This window comes from Alligator mississippiensis, chromosome 1, assembly GCF_030867095.1.
Source record: "Alligator mississippiensis isolate rAllMis1 chromosome 1, rAllMis1, whole genome shotgun sequence".
NCBI lineage: Eukaryota > Metazoa > Chordata > Crocodylia > Alligatoridae > Alligator > Alligator mississippiensis.
The window spans coordinates 181,030,166-181,040,399 of record NC_081824.1 but is presented as its reverse complement, the minus strand read 5'-3'; positions in this window follow the sequence as shown (position 1 = coordinate 181,040,399).

The window sequence follows — 10,234 nt, the reverse complement described above, 5'->3', positions numbered from 1 at the left end:
TTTGGCAGACCAGGTATAAAAATAATCTAATTTACATATTTAGATTTAATTTTTACTTTATGTACAAGGAGTCATACTTGTGATTGAAAGTTGCTTTTTTTCATTTTGGGGCATTTTCTTGGCATTGTACATCCTCTGCACAGTTCTCCTCTCTGATGTTTAGAACTTCATTGCCCCTTTTCACAGAAGTACTCTTTCCAAAAAAGCAATCCACTGAAGTTTGCTTAATCATCTCTTAGCCGTTGCATTTGACATGGAAGTGACTAGCCACAGTTACTACAGTCCAATTTCAAAAGCTGAAGTCACAGTCATCGGCCAAGGGAGGACATTCTCGCCCAGCCAATCAGCATGGTGTGGATGTGGCCTGGGCATAGAACTGTTGCTAGCAGTGGTTAAAGCTCGTGCCACAACCCGGCAGCCAACCCTTCGTGGCTCCGTACCAGGCTATGGCCTGGTGGTTGGGAACCTCTGCACTGCTGAACTTTGCATCTATGACCTTAATTCATGTTACGGCTCTGGTGAGTACTTCAGTCATTCCTTACCTGTGAAATTTACTCTGATACTTTCTTTCATCTCATACTGTGCACAGTAATGTGGGGAAGGAGCAGAAATTCTACAGACTTTCCATTTATGCAGTGAACTGTTTTATATTCTTTTTTTGCTGAAAGTCTAAAACCTTGTTATACTAAACTTTAATGATGTATCTCAATGACTGGTTTAAATTAATCTCAGCATCATGCTGTTTTCTGCAGTTTATGTTCCAGTGGCATTAAATAAGCTTTAGCCCTAGGAATATTTTTCAGTATTCATGCCTTTCATTTAATCATTTTTAGGGTCAAATTGCAGGTGAGTGATTCAGCTTTCTCCATGTAAGTGCTATACATATATGTCTTAGTCTTGTGAGATGCTCAGTATTCACAACTCCTAATGAAGCCCTTGGAGACATGAGATGCTTCCTATGGTTTAGCACTGAGCCATTATATATATCTCTTCATGAAGACAGGTGGAATGACTGAGGGGTCAGACAGTAATGTTGCATGAGGGCATGCTTTCATTTGCATGTACTATGAATTGGAAGGCAAGGCCAAAGGCATGTGACTGGCAAGGTGTTCAAGTAGTAATACATAAAATCAATTAATGAGCTGTATCTATAAAACTAAAGGTTTAAAAGTATTTTATTATGTATGTTGACAGTAATTTACCTTTTCACTGCATGCTTTCTTGGTTCACCTAACATCAAAAATCCTATTACCTTGAACAAAAATAAATCAAATGCTTTGCAGGAGTGAGGCTCTTACCCCTGTGGTAGGACAACGACTACAACTCTGTATCCACCTACATACTGGTACCTTCATTCTCATTAAGTATACATTTGCAGCCATTATGCCACTGATCCTTAGAGAAACTGCATGATTTCAAAACTCAGTGCCAACAATCAGTTAAGACATATATTCTTAAGTTCTGTGTGAAAATTAGTGGCGTGCAGGGCTCTTATGGAGTAATTAACATGTGTGCAAAGTGAACGTTAAATGCCATCAAACCAGAATTTTCCACTACTGTCTGCATAAAGTTTTACAATTACTTGGCAAAAATCTATACAGAGTGCAGATATACAGATTATCAAGCTTCTAGTGTTGGTAAAAAAATATACGGTGCAAAACAGAGGAAAATTTTAACTTCTGGGGTTTTTTATGGTACAAGGTAACACTGCAAGGAAAGCAGAAATTATTGATCCCTTTTGAGTGAGGGTGCAAACGAGCAGTTAATAATAAACACTAACTTAAAAAAACCCTTATGTTTACTTCTTTTGAAATAAGTATTTAAATCTTATTTACTCACATTTAAGCACTTGCCTGACATTTTCAGGTTGACTTTAATTGAATTTTGATTGTGAATTACAAAAATGCAGTAAAAATGCAATTTATCCTGTAACACAATTCCACAGAGCATTATTATATGAAGATGTTTTCTAATGATGATCATTTTTGTTGTTGCTGGTCTCCAGACTGACAGAACTCACTAGAGCAATGTCCTTGCCCTACATATCTATAGCAACAGAACCTTGGCAATATGAGGAAAGACAAGTGTGGTTGTGCCCTCCTGGCTGCCAAGTAACATCTTGTCATGCAGCCAGATTTACTTCTGAACAGACTACATCCACTTTGTCACTTTGAATCAGTTGCTCTTTCGAGGGTGGGGACTTTGCATTCAAGAACTTGACTTAGCGCTTTGCAGTCAGTGATGTTAAACTATCTTGGCTCCTCAAGATAGTTTGGTCACCATGCTGAAAAATACCTAAAGGCAAGGGCAATATTCATTGACCTATTTGTTTTTGAGTTTCAGCTTTGGGTTTTGTTTTTGTTTTTTTGCATAGGAAGAGAGATTTGTCTCCGCAACTTTCTAATGAGCATCACGACAATTATGTTTAAAAGTCTATCCCCGATCCAACCTTTCCCAGAGTGAATTTTAACACATCAAAGTGACTGATAGCACTAAACATGCTGCTCAAAAGACTCCTCAGTCCTGACCTTCTACATCCCTGCTGTTTCTGTCCTGAACAGACTTGGAGAAAAAGAAGGCTAAATGAATAATAAAGTTATTTAAAATAACCAATGGATGAGAACTCTTACTTACATTTATTCATGATACAAGAACAAGGGAACATTCAAAGACATGGAAAGGCCAAATATATGTAACTGATTGAAGTATTCCCATACTGAATGATTTACAGCACACTAGTTATTCCACATTAACTTTCCATCTTGACATGCAAAGCATAGTGACAGTTCCTTTGTGGGTGAGTCTACACAAGATGTTTAGTGCAGAGTAGACTAATTAACTCTGCAGTAAAGACTTTGGCTTCTACATGTGCAGGGCTGTTAGGCTGGAGCAAACTAATAAACTCCACAGCACGATAGTACTTGTATTTAATTACAAGTACTACCCTGCTGCAGAGTTTTTTACTCCACATCAGTGCATGTGTAGACGCTGATGCAGCTGGCTGGGGCTCAGAACAGGTAGCAGGGCAGACAGCAGGTATGGGCCAGCACTGATGAGGTGGTCACATGCCTGGTGATAGGAGGAGGGGGCTGAGTAGCCTTCATTTTAAACCCAGGCCCTCAGTGCTGAGTTAGCAGTTTGCTGCTACCAGCTAGAGAGGGAATATTGCCTGGCTGGAGCTGCTGCTCATGGGACATCTTGAAGGTACAGGGCAGGAAAAAATGGGAATGCAGGAGGTTCCTGGTCCTGGGGCATGACGTAAAACTACACCCTGCTAGGGATGGATGGTATGGTGGGTCTGCCTGTGGTGTGGTGGTTCCCAGGAAATGTCATTCCAGTTGCCACCCTAGTGAAAGGTGAGTAAGAGGTGCCTTATAGCCCCAGCCCCTACAACCTGGTGGGTAACTCCATAGTAGGGACAGGAAAGGTCCAGGCATATATATTGAGACACCTGAGTCCCATGGGGTGTAAGACCCCAAGGCCTCAGTTAAGGGGGACCAAGTAGTGGCCCCTGTGAAGGGGGACTGAGGGGCCTAGAGCAGGGCTAGAAGCCAAGTTTGGCCCAGTGTGAGGTAGAAGGTTGGCAGCCATGTAGAGTAGGGTCTGCGTAAGGGTGGCCTGAAAGGCTGCGTGTGGGCTAGGCGGAGCGTGAGTATGAAAGCCTGAAGGGCCATGTAGAGTAGGGCCCAAGAGGCATCAAAAGGGGCTGTGTGGAGTAAAGCCATTCAAATGAGGCCCAGTGAGGGGCAGAGAGAATGGGGCTCAGAAACAGGCAGAGTCCTGCAAAGGGCAGAGTGCTAGGGCAGAATGCCACAGACCCGGCAAGGGGCAGAGGTTGGCCCAGCCACAGGTCGCAGTTGTTACCAACTTGTGATGCCATCTGTGAGGCATGGGACATGGTATTGCCTTGTTCCCCAGCCAAGCCCTTTGCAGCACATTGAGCTGGATCAGAACAGGCTGACCTCTCTGGCTAGGGACAGAAATTACACATAAATTGGCATAAGTGATTGGAAACCAGTTTAAATCTGTAACATAACAGAAGTTAACTGCATAATAAAACTCTTTCAAAATGGCCAAACCTGTTTAAGATAAATCTGGAAGGATATAGTATCAGACTTAACTGCTTTAGGTTAAATTGGTTTATTAAACTTCTGTCCCAGATCCCCTCCAGATTCAAGTTAACTCACAGTCCCCCAGGATCCCAGAATGCTGTACACCTCCTTTGCAACACCCCTTGTCCCCCCTCACACACAGAGTGGGTGGGCTAGCCTTGGCCCAAGCTGTCTGCTTCAGCCAAGCAGGGAGGTGTGATCTAGTGACCCCTGGCTTCTGGCTTGGACCACTGCAGGCATGTGGCTGAATTTCCAGGATCGAAAGTGAATGTCTTTTTCACTTGCTTATTGATTCAATCTATGCAGTTTAAATTAACCTGTGAAGATTGAATCAATTCAGGCTCAGGTTTTTTGACTGTCTGTACTTTGCCCCTGGGCCCCCTGCCAGCCAGGACTGTTCCAACCTGGTTCAACATGCTGCAGTCCCAGGTGCACTTGTAAACACAGTGCCCAGGAGCAATAAACTCTGGTGCAATAAATGCTAGAGTGTATTGCTTTGCATTAATGGGCATGTGTAGACATACACCCTATGTGAAGTAGCTTACTCCACCTTTGGAACAGGAGTAAACTATCTCATACTTAAGGGCTAAATTCTATTTTGCCTTTACATGCCTGTGTGGTATTTACATAACATTTAGCCCTTAGTGAACACAGTCACTACAATAAATTTCCCTGAAGAAAAGGCTTAAACTCCTAAATCATTTACTTTTTAAAGAACTTTACCCTGAAACAAGTGTATACAGTTATTTTAACACAATGAACATATTTGAATTAAGTAGTTAGAAAGGAAATAAAAATCAGGAAAAACCTGTATTCCTACCTATGTAACATAGAAATAGAGAGAAGGATCTTGTAGTTAAGGAGCTATGAGAGAATGCAGAAAATGTAAATTCAACTTCTGGGTGTGCCACAGGTGTAACAAGCAGAATCATGACCATGGGCAAACCCTGTGGGAGAGTGCGGGGTAGGAGTCTTCCTATACTGGGGACTCAAAAACAGCCCCCAGCTGCTGTTGCCACCACTACCACCACCATCACCACTGCAACCACTGCCGCATGGTCTGCCTGCCTCAGGTGTTGCTCTTACAGTAGCAATGTGGTGTCTGTATACCCAGTTGTTGCTGCAAAAGCAACATTATAGAGCTGCTTTTGCTGCCAAGGCATGGATTCTACAGGGGTGGGTTGATTCTGCTGCCCCCTCCTAAGTTGGCACCCAGGGCTGGTGCCCTGCTCACCTATCCCTAGTTACACTACTGTCACAGACTGTTACCCTGGGCAAGACATTTAACTTCCCAGCTCACCATCTGTGGAATGGAGATAATACCTCCTTTCTCCCTGGATTTGTCTGTCTTGCCAATCTAAATTAAAAACTCTCCATGGACTATTTTTTACACTTGGTCTAAATAATGCCTAGGATAGTAGGGCCAACATTGAAAACTGTGTATCTAGATGGTACTATCATCTGTATAATATTTTCCAGGGGACAGAGCAAGCTCAGTTCAGTGAAGTCAGTAAAGATTTATTCACATAATTGTAACTGAGATCAGATCTCGACTTTTTGGACTGGTGTGACCTTGTGGCAAACTTAAAGATGACATACATAGAGATGTGATTTATCCATAGAGGGAGTAGGATGGATGATCTACTGTAACAGAAAAAGCAATGAACTAAAAGGGTAAGATAAATTAGGAGTGTCTTTCTCCTAACCTTCTTGCATCCTTCTATGGTCTGTTTTCCCCTAAATTTTTATTTGCCATCATATAATTTACATCTCCTTTATTGACCTCTCCAGCATCATACCTAAAGCTACTCTGTAGATAACCTCATAACAAAAAAACCACATCAAATTCAATTACCATATTTTCTCACGTACCATATGCATCTTTATTCCACAAATTAGCTGCTGGAAGTGTGTGTGTGTGTGTGTGTGTGTGTGTATTAAGCAAAATATGGTAGGGGCTGCCTCTGCATATTACCTCACTGGGGCTGGGGCTGGCCCAGCCAGCTCTGCGCAGGCTGCTTCACTAGTGCTGCACTTAAAGGTGTCGCAGAGCTCAGCTCTGCTGTATTTCCTTGCTTGCTAGCAGTATAAACACAGACAGCTGCAATAGGAGGAAGCACCAACCTGTGGTTGTTTTGCTATTCTCCTAGCTACGGTGGATAATTCCTCCCTTAGCAGAAGTTTCTGCAGCAACAGATTCTGCCTTAGCAGCAGCTTGAGAGTCTCTTCAATGCATGGTTACTTTCCCTTGTCTGCCATCCTCTGCACCCCCATTTCACTTTGTTAAAGGGACATACTCAAGCTGTTGTTGGGGTAGATCCTACTGCTGCAGAGGGAAGAATTATCCACAGCAGCTAGGAGGTTAAGGGAGCAGCCATAGGTTGCTGCACCCTCCTACTGCAGCTACCCATGCTTGCTACTGGTAAGAAAAATGGTTTTTGTTCTTCATGCTATCTTCTAAAACCAGGGGATGTGTCTTATTGGGGAGAGCATGCGGCATATGAGTAAATACAGCAATATATTTTGTCGCTGTGTAGACACTCTTATTTTGGACTTAAAAGCCTATTTTGATTTTGCCTAAATTGGTAAAAAGTTAACATTAGCTAAGTTGTAATAAATACTTTTATTCTGAAGCAAGGATGTTCCTGTGCAAATTTACACCAAACATAACAGATGTCATTTACATTTGATTTAGCTATTTAAACTAAGTTTGTATGTAGAGCAGCTTTGAGGCCTTGTCTACATAAAGAAGTTGCTACAGTTTAACTAAAATTGATAAGCAAATACAAGCCAAATGAACAGCAACAGAAGTATATCCACACAGTTTTGCACCAATTTAAGAGATTTATGTTACTTCTACACTTCTCTGTATCAAGTGGGTCTTCTACTACAATTTATTTTCCTCCTGGCTTTTAGGACTGTGCGAAGCTTTGGTCCCTGATTCTATTCAGCTTGATTCAGTGGCCAAATCTCCAAATCCAATGCTACCAAATCTCCAAATCCAGATCGAATCAGAGGACCCTTTAATCTTTCCGAATTGAATCAGAACCCTCCGAATCGATTTGGAGAGTTTCAGAAAGATTCGAACATAGACACAGCTTTAAATGTTTTTTCTATGTACCTCTAGGTACCAGGCGACTCGTGAATGCTGCGCTGCTGGGGTTCATGGAGTGTCCCACAGAAGCTCGGGGGATGCCTCCTGGTTCCGGGGTGTACCCGGGGTCCCCCCATGGCTGATTGCTGAGCAAGGGGGGCATGGGGAGCCCCCCTGTGTGCTCCCCAGCTGACACGTCCACTTCCAGGTTTGCTGCTGAGCGTGTGGGGGGCCCTCTTGCACTCCAGTGAGATGCTCCATACATCCCACCATTTCAGTATTCACAAGCCACGCTGGTACCTTGAGGTATGTAGAAAAAACATTTAAAGTTGTGTCTATGGCCAAATCGCTGATTCTCTGAATCAGCATCGAATCTTCAGATTCAGATTCAGCCAAACTAAATCAGGGACAGTGGTCTGAATCAACAACTCTTATCACTGTCCCCAGTTCAGGCTGAATCCAAATCGAATAGAGCCTGCTTCGCACAACCCTACTGGCTTTTCACTTTTAGATTCCTGCATTCAAATTCCAAACAGGCTGTTCTTGAGTCTTCTTTTTGAATATGTATGCATGCATTTTCAAAGAGATCATACATTATGAACTGTGAATGGATTTAATAATTTAGGTACTTTGGGATATGTTATGTAGTGTTCCTCTGAGTATGTGTGTGTTTATAATGCACTCATGGATATACACACCTCCACACATATTCAGGAGTCACCTGGGAATTAAGGTTTTTGTCTATCAATGATATGCATAAATAGAATGACTCCTCTATTACCTTTATGGAACTGTTACTTGACCGTTTGAACTTGCTCTGTATAAGTCACTTATGAAATTATAATCAGGGACAAGAATGTGTTCATGTATAGCAGTAGCTTTTCTCACAGGTTCAATTTAAACCTGCTTTTGGGAAGCATTGTATTTACCCAGATCCAATACAACTTCAAATTTAAGATGACCCCTCTCCCCCAAAATTAGATTCTGAACATGGAAAATTATAGATTTGTTATAATTTTCCATGTATAGAATCTAATTATTGGAGGGCTGTCTTAAATATATCCCCCACTGCTGGGGTAGGGAAAGCAGCGGGGTGGGGCAGGAAGCCTGACACCCTCTTGTTCCCTTGCCTCTATGCCACTGCCCTCTTCCCCTGGTAACTTCACCCCCCAGTGCCTGACCTCCTGTTGTCTGTCCCTCCTGCCACTCCTGCCCCTCCCCAAGTGACTGACCCTTACACACTTGCTCCCCTGCTGCCTCCCTCCTTCCTGCCCCACCACTGCGTACCTTATGCAGCAGCTCCAGCTCCCGCTCCAGCCTGAGACACGGAGCACAGGATGGCCCTGGCCCTGGCCCTGGCCCTGGCCAGGTAACAACAGTGGTGCCAGCTCCAGCTATAACCCTAGCCTCAGATCAGGGCCAGAATCAAAGATGTAACAGCTCCTCTACTGCTGTGCAGTCTCCCTTGCACACCACCCCTACCCCATACCATGTAATCTCCCCCATGCTGCCCCTCTACCATGTAATTTCTTCTGGGTTGGGGTCAGGGCCTTTCTAAACAGGGGTGGGGGGAGTTCTGCTTGCTTGACCCGTAGGAGCTAGAGCTAGCCTGGTGAGGTCTGTGTGGAGTGGAACATTTTGTCTCAACAGATATAATCTTACATCCAAAGCAATGGCATCCAGCCTCCTTAAACCATCCTAGACAGTGTGGCCTGTAAGTTTATGGAAGAGTCTGATTGGTGCCCATGGGTATTTTCTTAAATGGGTTTGTCTTACCAGGGTAGCTGAAAGGCCTTTATCTTGGGCATGCCTTTCATGTAATTATTTAATATGCTACTAAATCCCTTCAGAAAATGGAAATGTGCCATACCTGCTGCCCTTAAACAGAAAAGAACCTTCTCTTTTAGAATATCCTTAAGTGATGGCAGAAGCTTCAGAATTTTAATGGGTATTATTTCAATCATGGTGCAGAGTCAGGAACAGTGAGTTTCAGATCTTCAAGGGAGCTTTTCCCTTTTCAACCTCTCTTTAAATGAGCTGTGACACTTAAGCCTTAAGAAAGCTCAGAAAATCTCTTCAGTCCTTATTTTCCAGCCTGAAAGTGCTCATTGCAATGATCTGACATATCAATTGGCTTTTCCCTCTTTTTTATGTGCAAGTTGAATCATACATACAATTACTAGCAGAGACACCTGTTGCAATCCTAGGAGATGCTTCCGGACACCTAGTCCGTATGAACACCATCGGAACTCATTTTCCTGTAAGTCCCTGGTTCATAAACTAGTCCCAAGACCTCACCTGATTGCTACATCTCTGTTGTAAAGAACCATGAACCTGTCATGCTTTTTGTTTTCTTCTTTACAGCACCCTTAATCTATTCAACACATTTACTGTGTGAAAACTTCAACAGCCATTTTGTTCTCAGGCCTCAGTTCAGATTTTCATAGGAAACAGATGTTTCACTCCCTATTGGGGACTTCCACTTTGTTCTTTCTTGTTCTTGTTCTATTATTCTCTTCTAGGCCTGCTGGATAATGAGTGCCCTTTTCCAAGTATCAATGCTCTGAAGACTCACCAACTTGAAACCTGAGATTTGTTTACCTGTCTTAGGTCAACTATATAATCAACTGTAACATTATATGATCCTTTTTTGAACTCCAGACTCAGGACTTGGGCTCATATCCTGGTCCATGTTAAGTCAACTGTACATCTCCCTTAACATGAGGCAGTATAATTGGCCCCTGGAGGATTCCCCATGCAATGATAAATTCTTGGGGAGAATAGAGATTCTGTGCGACCTCCTTCCTGTTTTCAGGGCCACCAGAACAGGGTAGAACTCACTTGTGTCTGCTGCCATGGCTGTATAAGGGTGATTGGCAGCTGGCACAATTAAGAACATATTTGTTATTAGCTTAAGTGAGGGCTGTACAACTGGAAGCCTGCAGGCCACCTGTGTGGTACACCTGCATCACCCAGGCTCTTGATCCAGGTATCGCTCCTCCATCACTCTTCTGATGCTACCTCTGGA